A 23354-nucleotide genomic window follows, 5' to 3' on the forward strand; every position below is an offset into this window, starting at 1 on the left:
TTATTTCTTGTGCTATGGGGGTCTTGTTAAGAAAGTCTGGTCCTAAGCCAACGTGATGGAGATTCAGGCCTACTTTTTCTTCTATTTGGTGAAGGGTCTCAGGTCTAATTCCTAGATCCTTCATCCATGTCGAGTTGAGTTTTGTACAGGGTGAGAGATAGGGGTTTAATTTCATTTTACTGCATATGGATTTCTAGTTTTCCCAGCACCATTTGTTGAAGAGGCTATCTTTTCTCCATTGTAAGTTTTTGGCACCCTTGTCTAGTATGAGGTTACTGTACTTATGTGGGTATGTCTCTGTGTCTTCTATCCTGTATCTACCTGTCTATTTTGGTGCCAGTACCATGATGTTTTTGTTACTATTGCTCTACAGTAGAGTTTAAGTTCTGGTATAGTGATACCTCCTGCATCACTCTTCCTGCCCAGGATTGCTTTGGCTATTCTGGGTCTTTTTTTCTTCCAGATGAATTTCATGATTGCTTTTTCTGTTTCTATGAGAAATGTCATAGGGATTTTAATTGGAATTGCATTAAATCTGTATAGCACCTTTGGAAGTATTGCCATTTTGATAATATTAATTCTGCCTATCCAAGAACATGGGAGATCTTTCCATCTTTTAAGGTCTTCCTCAATTTCTTTCTTCAATGTTTTGGAGTTTTCATTGTAGAGATCTTTTACCTCTTTGGTTAGATTGACTCCCAAGTATTTTTTTTTTTTTTTTTTGAGGCTATTGCTAGTGGAGTTGTTTTCCTCATTTCTCTTTCAGATGTTTCATCACTTGTGTATAAAAATGCTTTAGATTTATGTGTGTTGTTTTTATAGCCTGTTATTTTTCTGAATTCATTTATGAGGTCTAGAAGTTTTCTGGAGGAGCTTTTTGGATCCTCTAAATAGAGAATCATGTCATCAGCAAATAGTGACAGCTTGAGTTCCTCTTTTCCTATTCGTATCTCTTTAATTTCTTTAGTCTGTCTAATTGCTCTGGCTAGTATTTCCAGGACGATGTTGAATAAAAGTGGAGAAAGAAGACATCCCTGTCTTTTTTTTTTTTTTTTTTTCTAGAAATGACATTTGTTGTTGACATTTATTTTGCCTGGCTAAAGTTTTTACCTCATGTTATTTGTTCTGTTTTTTTGCACTGCTAGGGATTGAACACAGGGCCTCATGCTTGCTAGATAAACACTCTATCACTGAGATACATCCCAAAACCCTTCCTTCCCCCCTTTTTTTTTCTTTTTTTTTCTTTTTTTTTATTGTAAACAAATGGGATACATATTGTTTCTCTGTACATGGCGTAAAGGCATACCATTTGTGTAATCATACATTTACATAGGGTAATGTTGTTTGATTCATTCTGTTATTTTTTTCCCTTTCCCCCGCCCCTCCCACCCCTCTTTTCCCTCTATACAGTCTTTCCTTCCTCCATATCCCTGTCTTGTTCCTGTTTTTAAAGGGAATGCTTTCAAATTTTCTTCATTAAGAATGATATTAGCCATGGACTTAGCATAAATAGCTTTTACAATGTTCAGGTATGTTCCTACTATCCCTATTTTTTCTAGTGTTTTGAGCATGAAGGGGTGTTGTATTTTGTTGAACGCTTTTTCCGCGTCAATTGAAATAACCATATGATTCTTATCCTTAAGTCTACTGACACCATGGATTACGTTTATTGATTTACAGATGTTAAACCATCCTTGCATTCCAGGGATGAACCCCACTTGATTATGGTGCACAATTTTCTTAATATGTTTTTGGATTCGGTTTGCCAGTATTTTGTTAAGGATCTTTGCATCTATATTGGTCTAAAATTTTCTTTCCTTGATGTGTCTTTTCCTGCTTTGGGTATGAGGGTGATATTAGCTTCATAGAATGAGTTTGATAGGGTTCCCTCCTTTTCTATTTCCTGGAATACTTTGAGAAGTATTGGAATGAGTTCTTCTTGAAGGGTCTTGTAGAATCCGGCTGAGAATCCATCTGGTCCTGGGCTTTTCTTGGATGGTAGGTTTTTAATGGCTTCTTCTATTTCATTGCTTGATATTGATCTGTTTAAATTGTGTATGTCCTCCTGGTTCAGTTTGGGAGGAGCATATGTCTCTAGAAATTTGTCAGTGTCTTCGGTAGTTTCTATTTTGTTGGAATACAGATTTTCAAAGTAGCTTCTTGTTGCGTTATGTATTTCAGTGGTGTTTGTCATGATATTTCCGTTTTCATCATGAATTTTAGTAATTTCAGTTTTCCCTCTCCTCTTTGTTAGCGTGGCTAAGTGTCTGTTTTGTTTACTTTTTCAAAGAAAACCAACTTTTTGTTTTGTCAGTGTTTTGAATTATTTCTTTTGTTCCATTAATATCAGCTCTGGTTTTAATTATTTCCTGTCTTCTACTACTTTTGCTGTTATTCTGTTCTTTTTCTAGGGCTTTGAGCTGTAATGTTAGGTTATTTAGTTGTTGACTTTTTATTCTTTTCTGGAATGTGCTCCATGCAATGAATTTTCCTCTTAGTACTGCTTTCATAGTGTCCCAGAGATTTTGATATGTTGTGTCATTTTCATTTACCTCTAAGAAATTTTTTATCTCCTCCCTGATGTTTTCTGTTATCCATGTTTCATTCAATAGCATATTATTTAGTCTCCAGGTGTTGGAGTAACTTCAGTTTTTTATTTCGTCATTGATTTCTAATTTCATTCCATTATAAAATGATAGAACACAAGGCAGTATCTCTATTTTTTAAAATTTCCTAAGGGCTGCTTTGTGGCATTACATATGGTCTATTTTCAAGAAGGTTCCATGTGCTGCTGAGAAGAAAGTGAATTCACTCGTTGATGAATGGAATATTCTATATATGTCTGTTAAGTCTAGGTTATTGATTGTGTTATTGAGTTCTATGGTTTCTTTGTTTCATTTTTGTTTGGAAGAGCTATCCAGTGGTGACAGCAGTGTATTAAAGTCACCCAGAATTATTGTGTTGTGGTCTGTTTGATTCCTGGAATTGAGAAAGATTTGTTTGATGTACATGGATGCACTGTTGTTTGGGGCATAAATATTTACGATTGTTATGTCTTCCTGATTGACATTTCCCTTAAGCAGTACGAAATGTCTTTCTTTATCCCTTCTGACTAACTTTGGCTTGACGTCCACTTAATCTGATATAAGAATGGAAACCCCCGCTTTTTTACTGAGTCTGTGCATGTGGTAGGTTTTTTCCCAGCCTTTCACCTTTAGTCTGTGGATGTCTTTTTCTATGAGATGAGTCTCTTGCAGGCAGCATATTGTTGGGTCTTTCTTTATAATCCATTCTGCCAGTCTATGTCTTTTGATTGATGAGGTTAGGCCATTAACATTCAGGGTTATTATTGAGATATAATTTGTATTCCCAGTCATTTGGGCTTATTTTTGTTTTTTTAACTTGACTTGGTTTCTCCTTTGATTGTTTTTTTTCTTTAAGGTATTTCCTACCTTTGCTGATCTGCATTGTTGTTTTTCATTTCCTCCTCATGGAGTATTTTGCTGAGAATATTCTGTAATGCAGGCTTTCTATTTGTAAATTCTTTTAACTTTTGTTTATTGTGGAAGGATTTTATCTTCAAATCTGAAGGTTAGTTTTGCTGGGTATAGAATTCTTGGTTGGCAACCATGCTCTTTTAGAGCTTGAAATATGTTGTTCCAGGCCCTTCTAGCTTTTAGAGTCTGGGCTGAGAAGTCAGCTGCTATCCGTATTGGTTTTCCCCTATATGTAATCTGATGCTTTTCTCTCGCAGCCTTCAAAATTCTATCCTTATTTTGAATGTTAGGCATTTTCATTATAATGTGCCTTGATGTAGATCTGTTGTGATTTTGTGCATTTGGTGTTCTGTAAGCCTCTTGTGTTTGATTTTCCATTTCATTCTTCAGGCTTGAGAAATTTTCTGATATTATTTCATTGAATAGGTTGTTCATTCCTTTGGTTTGTATCTCTGTGCCTTCCTCAATCCTGATGATTCTTAAATTTGGTCTTTTCATGATGTCCCATAGTTCTTGGAGATTCTGTTCATGATTTCTTACCATCTTCTCTGTTTGGGCAACTTTATTTTCAAGATTAAATATTTTTTCTTCATTGTCTGAGGTTCTGTCTTCCAAGTGGGCTAATCTGTTGGCGATGCTTTCCATTGTGTTTTTTATTTGCTTTATTGTTTCCTTCATTTCAAGGATTTCCATTTGGTTTTTTTTTTTTTTTTTTTTTTGAGAACTCTATCTCTTTATTGGAATGATCTTTTGCTTCCTGCAGTTGCTCTTTCAACTGCTTATTGGTATGACCATTCATTGCCTGTATTTGCTCTCTTAACTCATCCTTTGCTTCATGAATCATCTTAATCATGTATAATCTGAAATTCTTTTCTGACATTTCTTCTACCGTACCATCACTGGATTCTATTAATATAGAATCTAGATTTGTTTAGATCATTTTCTTCCCTTGTTTTTTCATGTTGTTCATGTATCCTCCCCTCTAGCACTGCAGATCTGGGGTATTGCCATTTCTTCTTTATAGGCTTATAGTGGCCCTATAGGTTTCCAAAACCTTTTCTTTAGGGGGAGATCAATATTAGCAGTGCCCAGTTCAGAGAGTATGCAACTGTAGACCAAATAGCCCCTATGAGGACGTTAACAATATTGTCATAATAAACAGAATGAGTTCAATTATTATCTTCAGTATAACAAATAGATTTGCAATAAGGTCTGCAGTTTCTAATGGAGGACAAAGAGGATGCGGAGGGGTGTAGGATGTAGCTTTAATGGGATAAGAAAAGTATATATAGAAGTTCTAGATAATAGAGTGAGAGTGTAATCAAAAGAAGTTGGTTGTTAGCATGGGAAAAGGGAGAAAGAGACTCTGAGGGAACAGGTAACCAAAAGGAAAAGAGCGAGAAAAGTAAAGAAATTAAAACAAAATTTTTCAATAAGGAGAAAAAAGAAAATCTGCACTATAACAGTCATATAGTATTCAGACCTCCTTCTTCAGTAGCCTGATGCATGAGAGGTACCTGACAATGAGCTTCAAGTCTCCAGCAGGCGTCTCAGGATGGGATTTGCCCCACCTAAAGATGGAAGATACAGCTCCCAGGATAATCCAAGATGGCTACTGTGGCTTCCAAATGTGTTGGCAAATGGGGAGCTGCAGCTTGGGGTGTGGGCGTGGTCGGCTGGAGGTCCTGGAGGCAGGGTGTGGTTGGTTGGGCAGGGGTCCTGAAGGTGGGGTGTTGTTGGTCTGGTTGCGGGATCCTGGAGGCAGGGTGCAATCAGTTGGTCTGGGGGTCTTGGTGGCATGGAGCAGTCAGTTGATGTGAGGGCCCCGGAGTCAGGGAGTGATGGGTCAGGCTGAGGGATCCTGGAGACGGGACTCAGTCAGTCTGACCAGGGATCCTACGGGGCCTGGCTCTTGTCTCAAAATGGCGGCAGCCAAACCTGCAGGTACTGTGACAGTGGACTTCCAGCAACAGCAGGCAGTTGGCGCTCCACTGGTGATCTGCAGTTGGTCTGTTGACTGCTGTCGGATGATTGTGAGGTGAACCTCGGGCAGTGGGTGATGGGTAGGTGAAAGGCAGGTGATGGACAGGCAGGAGGCAGGCAAATGGATGACAGGTGCCTGACAGTGAGCAATCGGCCAGCCCTCTGTTTTTGATCTTTCTCCATTCGAACCCACTGAGAATGTCATACGTAGCACGAAATGAACTGTTCTGTCCTCCTAAATAAAGAGCCAAGTATTCCCATCCGGCCTCCCCATTCATCTGGAAGGTCACCCTCACAACTGGAAAGCGCCCGACCCCCTTGGGCAGATCTCCCCCACCTCTTCCCCAGCACTGAGATGTGCCCGCCCAGCTACTCTCTTGTGAGCCAGTTGGAATTTTCCCTTTGAGTTGTCTCTCAGATTTTCCTGCTTTCGCCCTGAACACACAGATATTTCTGTGTTTTCATTGGAAATACCACAAAACAATTTCTTCAAGAGACACTGTATTCTCTCTTTTATTTATTTTTTCATTATCTTTTTTTTGACAGTAATAAATATTCTTAAAAAACAATTATTTTCATACATGTATATAGGGTAATAATGTCTGTCTTAATCTACCGTGCTTCCCATCCCCATCGCCCCACCCCTCCCCTTACTCCCCTTTGTACAATTCAAAACTCCTTCATTCTTCCCTTGCCACCCCCCAATATGGATCAGCATCCGATTATCAGAGAAGACACTTGGCCTTTGGTTTTTTTGGGATTGGCTTATTTCACTTAGCATGATATTTCAGTTTCATCCATTTACCTACCAATACCATAATTTCATTCTTCTTTAAGGCTGAGTAATATTCCATTGTGTATATGTACCACATTTTCTTTATCCATTCATCTGTTGAAGGACATCTAGGTTGGGCCCACTGCTTTCATAATATTCTTTCTTTTGAGAAAGTTCTCTACGGAGTTCATCATTATATTCTTCACTACAGCTTTATGCTTATTTTCAATTCGCTACCTATCATTCTGCTCCTGTATTCTACATATAATACATGTACTTGTAGAATCATAATATAGCTTATAATTTTATATGACCAACATTGCGTTTATTTGTTGGGTAGACACTGTTCAGGGCTTAGGGGAGCTCAGAGAGGACTGGAAAGGACTCTAAAGAACATGATGAGGAAGGAAACGGAGAGGGCAGCTGGCCACTTTCCTTGTCTCTGAACAGATGACCCTGGTTGTAAAGCGAAGGCATGTCCTCTGGAAACATCTGCGGACCTCCACCTGCTCCACCTGGGCCCGGGGCTTGCTCAGCTTGCAGCCATGGCGATGGCCTCCTCCACATCGTGACCTCCTGCCCTGAGAGGTAAAATGTCCAAACCCGCTCTGCTGGGTACTCCAAGTTCTTTCTGTGGGATCAGTAAACCATACGCTTGGGGCGTTTGCAGCCCTGGGGCTGAACAATATTGTAATTACACATTTTTGTCAGTTTTATGTCTTTTTCTTTTTTTTTTTTTTTTTTTTTTTGGCAATACTAGGGATTGAGCCCAGGGCTTTGCCCATGCTAGGCAAACGTTTTACCACTGAGCTTTGCCCCCAGTTTTAAAAATCTTATTTTAAGATAAGATCTTGCTGGGTTGCTTAGGACCTCAATAAATTGCTGAGGCTGGTCTCAAACCTGTGATACTCCTGCCTCAGCCTCCCAAATCACTGGGATTATAGGTGTGCGGCACTATGTCCTGCATCCAATCTTCCCTATTCTTCAGTTTAAATGTCAAGTTTTATTTATCTTCAGTTTTGCTAGATAATCTGAACCTTGGTTTGTTTGTTTTTTTTTTTTTTTTTAATTTTTGAGTTGTAGGTGGACACAATACCTTTATTTTTATGCGGTGCCGAGGATGGAACCCAGGGCCTCATGCATGCTAGGCGAGGGCAAGACCACTGAGGCACAACCCCAGCCCACATTGTTCTTTAATTGAAACAGTGAAATAGAGATGCCTTAAGGGAAAAATGTGCCCCAACAGCACAAGACACCTTATGCAAAGTTGTGATAAAGGTCAGTCTGGGGGGTGTACCTTCTGTTGTTGGGGTCTTTAGCCCTCTTCCTCTTCTCAGCCAGAGACAAGGGAAGGGAGCACTCCCCAACAAGGCCAGACTGGGAAACGTGGGGTCAACTGACCACCCACACCCAGCCCTCCCAGCTGGAGGACAATCATGCTCAGGGAGACCAGTCACAGCAGGAACTGTTTATTGGGAAAGTCACACAGCCTTTATGTAGGTGAAGGCTAGGCGGGAACCAGTCAGCTTAAAGGTCAGCAAGGCATGGAGGTTCAGCACGAGCTGATCACGTTCTTGGAACTGTTGTCATTAAATTAACCTTTTTCCCCCCCAGGGTACTGGGGATCGAACCCAAGGCCTTGTGCTTACAAGCGGCAAGCACTCTACCCACTGAGCTATCTCGCTAGCCCCTGTCACTAACTTTTGAAACCGCCTTTGAGGCCTTGATCTTGCTCACTCACCAGGGAGTAAGTAGTCAGCCTGAGTTAGTTATTAGTCCCAACATTTGTAAATAGAGAACAAAGGGTTAAGATCCCTTATCTCAAATAAATAAATAAAAAGACAAAGAAAAATACAATTTTAAAAAAAAGCGCAGGAGAAACTCACAGCTGAGGAGTTGCAAGGGTGAGTGGCTCTCTGTAGACACACGCGAGCTCACCTGGTGACAGAAAAGAGCATGGGCCATGACTTCCTAGCACCCCCGTGCCTGGCACGTAAACAATGGAAGCGTCCAATGCGTGGAACAGAATGCAGTGGACCACCCTGTGTGCTGGGGATTGCACCCGGGGGGGGGGGGGGGGGCTTTGCCACTGAGCTATACCCCCCACCTTTTGAAATTTTGAGATGGGGTCTAAGTTGCTCGCCTCGTTTCCAACTTGGGCCCCTCCTGCCTCTGCTCCGGAATAGCAGCGTGTTTCTTCGTGTGTCCCAAGGTACAGTTACACCAGGCTCATCCATTCCCTCACTGAGGGAGCTTTGGGGCGTTTTCAACTTGAAGTCATTACCAATAATTGTAGATAATTAAAGAAAGGCAATGGAGAGGAGAATGTTTCTACCTACTTCAGAAATTTCATCACTAAAACCTTGAAAACTTAGATAAAAAGAAAACAAAAGCTTCTACATATGCAGAGAAGATGATCAGAGAATGCACCACTATTTCATTTGAAAAATGTGACTTTGGGGTAGTATTTTCTTGCAGATTTTCAGTCACTCCCACAACATCTGTATTCCAGTGATGGCAAAACCCAGGTGAGCGGGGCATGGTGGCACATGCCTGTAATTAAAGTGGCTCTGGAGGCTGAGGCAGGAGGATTGCAAGGTAGAGACTAGCCTCAGCGATTTAGTGAGGTCCTAAGTGACTTAGTAAGACCCTGTCTCAAGATAAAAGATAAAAAGGTCTGGGGATGTGGTTCAGTGGCTAAATGCCCCAGGAGTCACTCTCCAGTCCCCGCCCCCCCCCCCCAAAAGCGACTTTGTAACTGTCGTAAAGCAATTGCCTGTATGAGGTTGATAGAGAACCTGGTACCCACAAACCAGCTTTCAGCTTCTTGCTGCTAGAGGGCAGAGAACGTCTCTTCCTTTGGGATTATTTTTCATTTTCTATGACCTTTTACCAAGTCATTGGAATATTGGCACTTATAGAGGTCTATTTGTTTTACAAAATTGTGGTTTTTGAATAAGCAATACATATCCTTTGAGTACATTCTGGAAACTGTAGGAACCATTCAAGTAAAAAGAAAAGTCAGTATTTCTCCCAGCCCCCAGAAACAATCCTATTAAAACGGAACCCTAGCCAGGCACTGGTGCGTGTGCGTGGTCGCAGCTATTCAGCAATTGAGATGGGCAGAGAGCAAGTCTAGAGTCCAGCCTCAGACCTTGACCCTGCCTCCAATTAAACAAAAGCAGGGCTGGGGTTACAGCTTAGTGGTAAGAGTGCCCCTGGGTGCAATCGTGGCAGTCCCTTGCTCCCCAGATTTTCCCCCCTATTGCGATACTTCTTCTTGACATTGGTTTTAGGGAAAATATTACTTTAGGAAAAAAAAAAAAATCTCCATTGCTTCGTGGTAGAGCACTTCTCTTGCCTACTGTGCACAATGTACAGGCCCAGCTCCATCCCCAGCCCCACCGAGAAAAAAGAAAAAATGTAGAAAGAGAAGTAGAACGTTTCCTCGGAGGCTGGTGATCATGGCTTTGAAGGACACCAGTCTACATTTTGGCCTGACTTCCTCCAAGATGTGTGTTACGGATTTGCATACCAGAGTGGGAAGCTAGCCCCGGGGACTCTGGAGGCTGAGGCAGGAGGATACCAAGTTCACCGCCAGTCTCAGTAATTTAGTGAGGTCTCAGCAACTTCGAGAAATCCTTCAAATAAAAAACATGAAGGGCTGGGGACGTGGCTCAGGGGTCAAGCGCCTCTGGGTTCAATCCCTAGCACCAAAAAAATAAAAAAAAATAAAGAGTGGGAAGCGTGTGTCGGGTTCATGGGCTTCCAGACTTGTGGAATTAGCAGGAGGCCCAAGTTGGGGGGTTTTCAAGAGGGATCCCACGTAGCTCTGGATGAAAGTGAAGTCACCGCGGGAGAGCAGAGACTGCAGCCGCCATGGCGGGTAACCATCCCCTCCAGGAAGGGCCGGCTGAGGGACTTGAAGGAAGGTCAGGACCTCAGGGAGAGGATAAGAGAATGGGGTGTGTACAATATTTTGGGGTCTCCCAGGTGGCAGTGATGACAGGATTCAGGACATGACCATGGGAGAGGCTCACTGACAGCCCAAAGGCAGGGACAGTGCACGGGAGGAGGGTGTGGGGATCCCTGGAGGATGCGATGCCTCCTGTATGTAGGCGCCTCTGATCCCGGGGAGGGGGTCCTCCAGGTCACCTCTGGTCACCTTTGTGCACACTGACCTACAGGAGTCGGTGTGAAGAGCCAGCTCGAGGGGCGTCGGCTTGACCTCTGGACAGGCAGGCCGAGAGCAGGAGGGTGAGCAGGTGCTGCCCTGAGCACCCGGGTGACCCACGACCCGACCTTGAGAAGATCAGGACTTCTCCGGAGGGAGCCAATGGTGCCGCACTGAACAAGAACTTTACGAAATCAGAAGACAAGCGTTTAAAAGGCAAATTTTATTTATATTTAAAAATAATGCTCAGAAGACCGGAATCTCGTTGGCATTTCCGTGATGTCCCGGTTCAGCGTGGAGTCACAGGAAGGTGCTGGCTATGACCGAAGGCCCAGTCCCGTCGGGGGGACTCCCCTTTCTCTCCTCTTCCAGTCTCTGCCTCCCGGCTCTCTGCAAGTGCTGACGGGCTGCACACAAAGCCAGCGCGCCAGTGAGGACAATGAAAAAAAAGCCCGTCGCCATTATCGTCATTCCAATAGAGAGGGCCATGGGGTCAGAGAAGTCGCGCACAATGACACATATCCCTAGAGTCACCATCAGCATCCCCACGCCGGTGGCGAACAGGCATTCGGAGGAGGACAAGCATCTGGGCTCCTCCAGCCTTCTCAGTAGCTTGATTCTGAGGTTACAGAGCTGGAGAGGCTGGTGCATCCCGGCGCATTCCTGCCACGATCGAGGGAAGAAAACGAGAGATCACAGGTCAGTCGCATCGCCTTGCTGGGAATTGTCCCACGCTTATCAATGGGCACCATGTTCTCTCTCTCCGGTATCCCAAGGGTACAGTTCCAAGGGATGCCTTCTAAAGATGCTCCAAGGAGATGCGGTTGGCCAGAACTGGTGACTCCTTTCCTGTTTGTTTTTGGTACTGGAGATTGAGCCGGGGGGCACTCAGCCGCTGAGCCACATTCCCAGTCCTTTTTTATATTTTATTTAGAGACAGGATCTCACTGAATTGCTGAGGCTGGCTTTGAACTTGAGGTCCTCCTGCCTCAGCCTCCTGAGTCGCTGGGATGACGAGTTTCTACTACCACACCTGGTCCATCCCAGCTACATGAGTTTGGGTTTTTATTGGATTTGAAGTGGAACAACCAACTCCAAAGAGGAAAAGTTAAGTCATCGCGAATCCATGGGGCCCCTTGGGAAGACGCTCCAAGCTGACATACAGATGACTGTCCTGGGAAAGTGACCAAGAACTGGGTGACTTTGTTCTAGGGTCGGGTACTTCTGGATTTTGCTTTCTGTACTTCTCCTCCCTCAAGTGGAAGTCAAGCTGACAACTCAGTAAAAATGATTCAGTGACATCACTGTAATATTGAGTATTCTTCTTTTTTCTTTCTTTTCTTTTCCCTTTCCTTTGTGATGCTGGTGATGGACCTCACACGTGGAAGGCAAGTCACTGGGCCACATCCTTAGCCCAATATTGAGCATGTACTCATAACTCTGAACAAGACCAAAGGTTTGGGATGGGGGCTGTGGCTCCATGGTAGAGCGCCTGCCTAGCAGGTGTGAGGCACTGGGTTCGATTCTCAGCACCACATGTAAATAACAGAATAAAAATAAAGATCTATCAATATCTTAGGGGGAAAAAAAAAAAAAAAAAGCACACTGCTACAGGCCTCTTTCTGTTCTTATCCACCACTGTCAGGTGTCTCTGCACTTAAATCTGTGAAAAAGAAAACACGGGATCCAATGGGTTCTGAAGTGTAGCTCACTTGGCCAGGATTCAAGAGGCCCTGGTTTCATCCCCAGCACTGGGGGGAAAACAAAAAAGAAATAGAGGCTGACACCTGGCTCAGGCTAACAGGAAGTAATCATCATTGATGGAAATAGGCACAGGGAAAAATTCCCGGCATTTCTAGTTACTGTAAATCAGAAATAGCAGATTTCATCAAAATATATAATATACTCCACTTCATCAATTGGATGCTAAAAATTATAACCACATCATAGATCAGAGTTAATACTTGGAAGCTTAGTCACAGGGCATCAAATTTCAAATTGGTATACATTTTCATGGCAGTGATATATGGTGATTAGAAAGTTAAACAAAATGCTACATTGATATAAAATCCAGGGGGAAGTGGAATGGGAAAAAAGTTCAAGGAGAAAAGCATGAAAAGTTTGTCTATGTGTTTTTGTTTGTTTGTTTGTTTTCCAGTACCAGGAATTGAACCCAAGGGCACTTAACCACTGAGCAATATACCCAGCCCTTTTTATTTTCGACTTTGAGACAGGATCTCCCTAAGTTGCTTACGGTCTCTTAAGTTATTGAGGCTGGTCTTAAACTTGAGATCCTCCTGCCTCAGCCTCCCAAGTCACTGGAATTCCAGGCATATGCCACCACACCTGGCCTCTCTATGTGTTTTCTGTGAGTGCATGTTGGTGGCCGTCAGACTTAGAATCTAAGAGATGCGTTTAAGAACGTTTTTGTTTGTTTGTGGTACTGGGGCTAGAACCCAGGGATGCTTTACCACTGAACCATATCCCCAGCCTTTTTATATTTTATTTTGAGACAGGGTCTAAGTTGGTTAGGGCCTCACTAAATTGCCGAGGCTGGCATTGAACTTGTGATCCTCCTGCCTCAGCCTCCCAAGTCTCTGGGATTATGGGCTTCTACCACCATACCCAGCATTATAGTTTTCTTCTTCTCCTTTGGTGGTGCTGAGGATTGAACCCAGGGCCTTGTGCATGCTAGGCAAGCATTCTACCAACTGAGCTATAGCCCTAGTTTTATTTTCAAAGATCTCTATTTCTACAGTTGCAAGTAGTTCTGTCTTTGCAATTATATACATGAAAATTTTAACTGTCAGATTACATGCTAAGTGGCACGGAGTTCATTGCAAAATTTTAGATTACTTAGAAACAAAGACTGATGATTAAGGGCTGGGAATTCAGCTCAGGGGTAGAGCATTTGCCTGGGTTCAATTCCCAGCACCTCGGAAAAAAAAAAAAACAAAACAAAAACACACCAAACTAACAAACCAAAAATAAATAAGACCTAGTGGCTTTGGCCTTTCATGACAATATTTTCCTAACTGGGCATTTGATGTGATATTTTAATTGCATGCTGCTAGTGAATTTTGAAACTGCCTTTTTTTTTTTTTTTTTTTTGCTGTGCTGGGGATTGAACACAGAGCCTCACGCATGCAAGGCAAGCGCTCTACTAACTGAGCTACATCCCCAGTCCTTGAAGCTGCATTTTTAGTGTCTGTGACCCCTTCCCGAGGCTTCGCCATCCTAGCCTTCTGGGTGCTGTTAACCTAGGAAGCAACACGCGGTGTTTTGTCTTTACAGTCTTAAGCAAGACCAGGTGATTTGGGGGTTTGGGGAGGAAGCTGTTAGATTCGAGCACTAACAATTAGGTGTTTGTAAAATGAGTTGGGACACTTTCAACTGCACGGGTGACAACTCGAGGTCTGGAGGGAGCTGCTGTTGATCTTCAGTTAGGGCTCCTGCCTTTTCTCTTCCACTCTTTAGGTTTTTCTGTCTGCACTCTATTTTGTTAAGCACCGTGTTCACCAGCCAGTTTATCTAGAATGTTGAGTTTATTATTATGGAGTTCAGCTGAATTCCGTGCTTTGTCTTGTGGGGTTTGTTTTCCCTAGTTGCCTTTGTGTGTGTGTATACTCCAGGGATTGAGCTCAAGGGCACTCACCCACTGGGTCACATCCCCAGCCCTCTTTTGGATTTTATTTAGAGACAGGGTCTCACTGAGTTGCTTAGCACCTCACCATTGCTGAGGCTGGCTTTGAACTCGAGATCCTCCTGCCTCAGCCTCCAGAGCAGCTGGGATTACAGGTGTGGGACACGATGCCCACTTCCCTAGTGGTTAAGTGGTAAATACCGTTTTGCTTCCTATGGATTTATTGATCCACCTCTTATTTCAAGGACCAGCTTTTGGTTATACCAGTTAATTATAGAGCTTGTTTCTAATTGAGTTTCATGTTAAAATGCCTCTCCTGCATTTTATTGGCTTATTAAGTTTTCCTAATTCCTCACCTTGAATGCATCATGCAATCTTCATACTTTTTATGTATTTTTTAGTTGTTGATGGACCTTTATTTTATTCATTTATTTATATGCAGTGCTGAGAATTGAACCCAGTGCCTCACACATGCTAGGTAAGCGCTGTACCACAGAACCACATCCCCAGCCCAATAATCTTCAATTTTTAGAAGAAAATATTCCAGGTCCATTTAGAAAAACGTAACCCAACCCAAAAAGGAAAAAGAGTATTTTAGAATACATCATTCATTAAATTAAGAAAAGTGTCATTTATAATGAATAAAATACAAAGTATTGCCAGGCACAGTGGTGCACGCCTGTGACCCCAGCGATTTGGGAGACTGAAACAGAATCATTGAGAGTCTGAGGCCAGGCTCAGCAACTTAGTAAGACCCTCGACAGTTTAGACCCTGTCTTAAAATTAGAAATAACAAGGGTTGGGGATATAACTCAGAGATTAAGCACCGCAGGGTCCAATCCCCAGTACCAAAAACAAACAAAACCCCCCAAAGTGTTAGAATCCCTCAAACACAAAGAACTTCAACAAAACACGAAGAAAAAACCACCATCCTAACAGAAAAAACAATCATGGGCTGTGAACTAGAAATCTATCCCTGAAGAAATGCAAATTGTTAATGTAATGTATATAAAAAGATACATAGCTCAACTAAGAATACCTTTAAAAGCATTTTAAGTGTCTCTCAAGAACATTTAGCAAAAAGCAAACTACATTGTTTTGTTTTGTTTTGAGACAGGGTTTTAAGTTGCTTGGGACCTTGCTAAGTTGCTGAGGCTGGTCTCAAACTTGCAATCCTCTTGCCTCAGCCTCCCCCATCAGCAAACTATTAATTTTATAAAAGAAATGATAGTTTCTCTCACCTGGTACAGCATGTAGCTTTTTAGTAAATAAACAAAAGTCAGAAAGAGTTTTCCTCAAAACAGACAGAGGCACTTCAGGATGAAAAATCCTTAGGGAAAAAGTCAATAGGGCTGTTTCATTTATAAGAATTAGGCTCCTGATTGGATAATTGAAGTAGCATGGATTCTCTAGAGGAGGAATTTCCACACATCAGATTAGATTTTTCTTAATTCATCCAACAATGTAAATGCCGTGGTTATTCCATAGAAACTCCTAACAAGGGGAGATTAGGGGAAATGCATATAGCAGTTCACTTCAATGTCCTATATAAAATAATAATAATGACACACAGGAGGGAGGGATTGTCTCATGCTGATGAACTCTGAATTTGTGCTCACCTGCTGGAGATTTGGTGAAGATGTCACTACTCAGCCAAGGCAGCTTTAGCTACCACAGACCTTACCCCCATCATCTCCCAACCCTCTGAGCAAAAGACTCACTGGCTTCTTGTTAAAAACCCAGATTCCAGGTCCCACATGTTTAATCTCAACCAAGTCGATCTGCAACCAGACCAGGAGCCTGCATTTCTCAAAGGCACCACCTGCAGCCAACAAGAGTTTCCTAACGTTTTCTGTGTTCTTCTCAGAATCCCGGGCCTCACGCATGCCAGGCAAGCCTTCTACCCTGAGCCACATTCCCAGCCCTGTGTTCTCCATGAAAACGTTTAAAGGGGTGAGGTGAAGGAGGGCTGGCATTTATCACTGCCAAATAATTTCCTTTAAGAAAGCTTGGGGGCTGGGGATATAGCTCAGTTGGTAGAGTGCTTGCCTGTCAAGCACAAGGCCCTGGGTTCAATTCTCGGCACTTCACATGCAAAAAAGAAATCTGGAAAGCTGGGTGTACACCTGTAATCCCAGTGACTCAGGAGGCTGAGACAGGAGGATTGCAAGTTTGAGGCCAGTATGGACAACATAGTGAGATCCTGTCTCAAAAGAAAAATTAAAAGGGAGTGGGGATGCAGTTCAGTAGAAGAATACCACAGGTTCAGTCCCTGGCACAGCAAAAAAAATCTTTTTTCTTATAATGGCCATATTGATATGCACCACAAATTTACCCCTTTCACGAGTATAAATTCAGTGATCTTTATTCACAGAACTGGGCAAAAATCACCACTCATGGTAGAACATTTCATCGCTCCAGGAAGAAACCCCACACCCAGTAGAAGTCACTTCTCATTTCCTCCTTCCTGGACCTGGCAAGCAGGAATCTACTTTCTGTCTCTACAGATTTGCACATTCTGGGCATTTCGTATCAATGGGATCTTATAACATAGTTTTTGTGTCTGGTCTCTTTCATTTTTTGTGGTATTTCCAAGGTTCATCCATGTTGTGACCAGTATTGGTAAATCAATCCTTTTCATAATTGTGGTACTGGGGATCAAAACCAGCCTTACCCATGTTAGGAAAGTGTCTTACCACTGAGCCACTCCCCAGTCCTAAACATGGTTTTTGCAAGAATAGAAAAACACCAACCTTAAACTCATGGACTCTCAAAGGAACTCCAAATAGTACAAATAATCCTGATAAAGCAGAGGAAATCTGGAAGACTCACACTGCCAGCTTTCAAAAGTCACTAGAAAGCCACAGTAGTCAAGCTAGGTAGGGTGGTGCATGCCTGTAATCTCAGTGGCTCTGGAGGCTGAGGTAGGAGGATCAGAAGTTCAAGGCCAGCCTCATCAATTTAGTAAGCCTCTGTCTCAAAATAAAAAAATAAAAAGGACTGGGGATGTTGCTCAGTGGTTAGGCAACCCTGGGTTCAATCCCCAGTATAAAAATTTTTTAAAACCACAGTAATCAAAACACATAACACCGTAAAGACAGACAAAAACAATAGCATAGAGTCTAGAAATAAACCTTCACTTATATGGTCTAATAATTTGAAGGCGCCAAGGTCACTCAGTGAGGAAAAGACACTTTTACAAATGATGCTGGGAAAGCTGGATATCCACGTACAAAAGCATGAAGCTGGACTCTCCCCAACACCTTACACAAACGTGAACGCTTTGGGGCATCGTTCCCAAAGACCTCAATGCAAGACCTCAGAGTATAAAACTCTTATGAGAAAGCAGAGCCAAGGCTTCACGATACTGGATTTGGATATCACACCAAAAGGACAGGTGGTCAGCAAAAGAAAAAATAAATTCTCTTTCATGGAAGTTAAACAATTTCATGCATCAGAAGACACTATTAGGAGACTGAAGAGTGAATCCATAGGATAGGAGACAATATTTCCAAATTCTGTATCTGATAAGGGACTAATGCCTAGAATACATAAAGAACTCCTGAAACTCAACAAAAACCTGATTTATAAACGGGCAAGGGGCTGGGGCTCAGTGGTAGAGCACTCACCTAGCATGTGTGAGGCACCGAGGTCGATCCTCAGAGCCACATAAAAATTAAGGTTAAAAAAAAATTCCTGTTTAAAAAATGAGCAAAATGGTAGCTATAGCACTTGCGTAGTATGCCAAGGCCCTACAAATTAAATCTAAGATTTGAAAATATGAAATGTTTAAAAACACTCGTAGACCATTGCAGAGTCTTTCATTTATCTTGCTAAATTGCTGAGGTTGGTCTTGAACTTATGATTCTCCTCAAAATCCTGTTGGGATTACAGGCATGGGCCACCACTCCTGGCCACTGTATGGGATTTTAAAAAGCCTTTTAGAAACATCTTTCAAAATTGTAAGAAAACTTGAGTTCCCTTTTTCTGCAGATAGAGTCTAATGTATGTTGGATGAGGCATTTTCTCACTTAACCAGAAATATGTGGAATATGTATCGGTCAGGGAGTAGTTATGGAAATTCTCAAGCATCGATCCATGCCAGTCTGTCTGAGTGCTGACAATGGAGATGAAGGTAACTGCTAAGAGAGAAAACGTGAGCAGACATACAACACACGCAACATAAGGCCATTTGTATTTCCCTCCCTTTTAAATGAATTTATCTACAGATTCTAGAACAGTGTGCAACTTTTGGCTTGGTCTTGGAAAACTGTTTCAATGGAACAGTTGGTGTGGTAGCTTTTAATACTGGGGTCCAGCCCTAGCAGGGGTAGGGGGTCCTAGGTGGATGGCAGGCGCCAGCATGGTGGAAAAACAGCACACAGACACTGAGCGTTCTTTTTTTTTTTTTGGGTGGTGCTGGGGAATCGAACCCAGGGCCTTGTGCTTACAAGGCAAGCACTCTACCGACTGAGCTATCTCCCCAGCCCAACATGGGGTGTTCTGAGGCTGAATCTGAATCTTTACTATTCTCAGAATCTTTTTGTATGTTTTTTCTTTGGTATTGATTACATCATTTCATGGTTAATACAATGAAATGTTAAGTAAAAAAAATCTTTAAGAGTATAATTAATGATCTTTTTCAGGAAACATGTTCTTACTGCATGATAGCTTAAATTAAAAAAAACAAAAACCAAAAAAAACCCAGTTCCCAGCAAGGTAGAGGGTACCAGGCTCTGTTTAGTTTTGATTTCCCTGAAAGAATACGTCATTAAGTTTCTATAGAAGTTACTCTTTCCAGGAACTCTAATGTTAGTTATTAATAGTGGAAAGTTTTTTTTACTACTAACAGAGAATAGAGGAATCAGCTTCTAGTTAATATTTATTCCATTTCATGTACTCAATGGCCGACTAAAACTCTGTTTTGATCTTTAAAGAACTAGACATAGGAAGAATACAAATTATACTTATGATTAACCTATTTAATTTTTTATTAAATGGGAAAAATATCCTTAAACTTAATCATAAACTCTAAGAAAGCAATGAAGACCAAACACCACATCAAAGCTCAGAGGAATACATTCTCATATACCGATATATAACTTTTAGAGAATTTATATACTAAAGAAATCACAGGTTCCTTACAAATTTGAGCAAATCATAATTGCTTATTTATGATTTCACCTAAGTATTAATATTAAACTTTATTGTATGTTATTTTGTGTCCCAGCACCATGAAATCTCCCCAGTATTCTCTATAATCTGAATCTAAGGATATATTGATTATTAGCATTAAAAGCAACTGCACATGGAGACATGCCCGCCTATGGCCCCCAAGAGGGAGGATGATCTTTCAACAGAATGGTGTCAAGTGTCGGAGTGGTAGGAAATAGATGCGGCATTTTAAAAAATATTTTTTTAGTTGTAGATGGACATCATACCTTTATTTTATTGTTTATCTTTATGTGGTGCCGGGGATGGAACCCGGGGCCTCATGTGTGCTAGGCCAGCGCCCCACCACTGAGCCACAACTCCCGCCCCTGTGGTACCTTTGGATCCAAAGGAATGTTGGAGTTAGCTTTTGATTCACAGAACAAATACCTGAGAAAATCGACTTAGAGGAAAGATTTATGTTTGGCCCAGGGTTTCCGTCCATGGTCAGTGGGCTTCATTGCTCTGGGCCCAAGGCGAGGCAGAACATCATGCTGAAAGGATGTGGCGGAGGAAAGCTGCCAGAGCTGAGAAAGCAGAGAGAAGAGAGACGAGGGACAAGATACACCCTTATGCTTCCAAGGAACAGCCCAGTGACCGACTTCCTCACTAGGTTCTAGCACCTCATTTCCACCACCTCCTAGTGATGCCATCAGCCATGAACTTGATCCATTGATCAGGTCAGAGACCTCATGGTCCAAAAAATTCCCAGCACCACCCCACACCCCAGCATTGCTAATAAGGCTTCAGCATGTGAGCTTTGGGGAACAGTCCAGACCCAGACCATCACAGTGGACTTTGTTTTTAATTACTGGTGCCTGTTTTGCTGGGTACAGTTAGATTTCTTTTTTGGGGGTGTGTTGCTGGCTCTTTGCTGTACCAAATCCGCGGGTATTTGTCACCGCCTGCAGCAACAATTTGCGCGGGTCTTTATGGGTGGTGGACTGGAAACGAACTACTTTTACTATCTTTCTTTAGGGGGCTGCTTTCTCGCTTATTCGCTTGTTCTCTGGGCTATAGAGGAAGAAAGGCTTTTCTTAGGGGAAGAGAGAGAGAGACTTTGCATAAGAAAGAATCTTTGAGGGGAGAGAGACTGAAAGATAAAGAAAGGCTCTACGCTTATCAGAGATCTATTTCTTCTTAGGCTTCTGCAGTGTCTTCTTAAAGGTACATCCTGCATCCTGTGAACTAAAGGTGTGCTGCTCCTCTCTGCTTGCCGCTGCCCCTACTTGCTGCTTCTCTTTCTGCTTGCTGCTTTTCTCTGCTTGCTGCTGCTCCTTACTGTCGCGCCCCCCCTACTGCCGGCTTATATTACCTCCAGGAGGCGGAGGGCGGCCACGCCAGTTGAGATCAGGCGAGGAGCCAGCTGCCCTATCACCAAGGGTTAAAACGAGCAGGCCCGAGCAGGAGCACTGGGGAACACCTGCGCACGCACTGTGCAAGGACTTAATTGAATACGGCCAATGATAAAGCACCTGAGTGTGCTTATGTTAATTAACCTCCTCACTGCCGATGTGATCAGGCGCCGTTCTGGTGCCATCCGCATGGCACAGCCCCCAATAGGGGTAGGTATTTGGAATGGAACTCAGGGGCACTAGGCCACTGAGCCACTTCCCCAGCCCTATTTTGAATTTTATTTAGAGACAGGGTCTTACCGAGTTGCTCAGCCTCACTTTGCTGAGGCTGGCTTTGAACTGTGATCTTTCTGCCTCAGCCTCCTGAGCTGCTGGGATGATGGGCTTGCGCCACCGGGCCCAACTGGAGTTTATTTCATTTGTTCCTGGTGTCCCTTTCCCCATTCAGGAGGCATAGCTCAGAGATCTGGCACTCTTCACCCAACTCCATCAGCATGTGCCCGTAAACACCAGTTCTAAGCAGAAGGGTGTAGCAAACATTAGAAGACGCTCCCCAACCACCAGGCCACTCCTGGGGCCCAAATGCTGCCTCATGTATCAAAATCCTGAGGTGGCCACTACTGAGACTAGGGTTGTCCTACGTCCTAAGCCGTTTTATGCATTAGTTTCTGGAGTCTAGTACTGTCCGTACTTGGCAGTTTGTAGGAATTTCAGTGGTTAGAACGTGTGGATGTGTGGACTGCTGGGTGAAGAGAACAGATTAACTTGGTCCAGTGGCTGAGTTCACTTATGGCATGTCTTTTGCAACTTCAAGCATAGAAAATGTCTCCACTGAGGCGTATGGACAGAAGTTGCTAGACATGTTAAAGTGCTGAGGTGAAATGTTTGAATCTGAGGTTAAAAATAACCAGTTAAATAATGTGCCATTTTCTCTCCCTGTTGGGACCATTACACTGAAATTGCTACTCTAACTCAGATTGATGGTCTTTGATCACATGCCTGAATTCCTTTAACATCCAAGCACTGATGAGCTTCTCACGATTCATAAAGTTCTAGTAGGGATTTTGTTTGAATATTAACACTAGTTGTAGGCAGGGAAAATGGTTACCAATTTTAAGGAAAAAAATATAGAGGAAGCGCAGAGTGCTGAATTGAACGGCAGGACGCCTTGCTAGCTAAACCCTCAAAACCCTTGGGTGTTTCGGTTGTGCCATTAGATAGCATCACATTTGACAAATTCTTTGTTTCCTCATTATATTTCTCAAAATGACTGAAATTCAGTGGGATCTTTATGAAATATTTAGACCACCTTAAATACATCCAAGACTTTAAATTTTCATGCTTCCTATAGTTTCTAAACTCAATATTGTTTCTAAATTCAATATTGTGTGTATGTGTGTGGGGTGTTGGGAACCCAGGTATCTGCTAGGCAAGGGCTCTACCAGATGAACCACACCCCCAGCCCAAATCCCACTTTATTCTCAACTCCCTTGAAGGAAGGATGAATTCCAGAAATGTGGCAAACTTGGGACAATGTTCCAAGGCAACACTGACCTCATTCAACCCACAGGAGAGTGAGTTCCTGCAGACTCTATTTGAAGCCTCCTCTTGGCTCCTAGGTAGACGGGACTACGGGCTTACAGCTCCATAGGCCAGCTGGGAGCATCCCCATACTCCTCCATCCTTCTTCTGCCTTGGAAACCGAATACCTATTTTTCATTACTTCAAACCATCACTAATGGCATTCCCTTGTCAAAATACAGGTGTATTTGTCAAGAAATTTAATCCAGTTGAGCATGGTGGTGCATGCCTGTAATTTGAGAGGCTGAGGCAGGGGGATCTCTCAAGTATGAGGCCAACCTCAGCAATTTAGCAAGGTCCTAAGCAACACAGTGAGACCCTGCCTCAAAATAAAAAATATAATATAAAGGACTGGTAATATGGCTCAATGGTTAAGCACCCCATGCATTCAATCCCTGGTACCAAAAAACTTAAAGATACTTAGGGAAAACAGCATATACATACTAGATGCAAGATCGAGTAACACTTGCATCATATTCAACAAGACAAAGTTGTAGGCCAAAGAGTCACTTGGCACTGCAAAATCTTTAATTTATGGATGATGGCATTGAAAAATCGTATGGCTGCCCGTGAAGATTAAATGGTGTTCGGATTAGCAACTGTATGTGTTCCTTCTGCAGAGCAGCAGGCCTTTGAAAAAGTGAAACAAATATAGTTCCCTTAGAACCTTCCTTTGGAAAACGAACCAGTTAAGCCAATCCGCCACAGTACATGGAGCTGCACTTGTCTGAAAGGGTTGTGGGAATACTGTTTTGCAACAAGTATTACAAGGTAAGTTGTGGTACCAAAACACAAGTGGCGACTTTCACTCCTAGCTCCTGAACCACGCAATCTTTGAAAGGATGCCTCATACTACCCTAAGTCCTCCATTACTGCTTGGGATGTGAACCCCATCCAACTCCAGTGAAAGGCTGAGTACCCGAGAAGCCATCTGCCACCTCAGTGTATTTGACAACTGCACACACTTTTTACTTGCTGGCCCAGACTTGCAGCCTCCTGACCTAGCGCTGTCACAGTCAGCCTGTACAGGATGAGTGATGTGGAAGAAAACAGGACGCTTACGGAGGGTGCAAAGTTCTCGCTTCTAGTCGGCAGATGCAATTCAGTGCCTCTTTATGTTACAGTAATAATTTCC

The sequence above is a fragment of the Sciurus vulgaris genome, assembly GCF_902686455.1.
Source record: "Sciurus vulgaris genome assembly, chromosome: 18".
In the NCBI taxonomy this organism is placed as follows: Eukaryota; Metazoa; Chordata; class Mammalia; order Rodentia; family Sciuridae; genus Sciurus; species Sciurus vulgaris.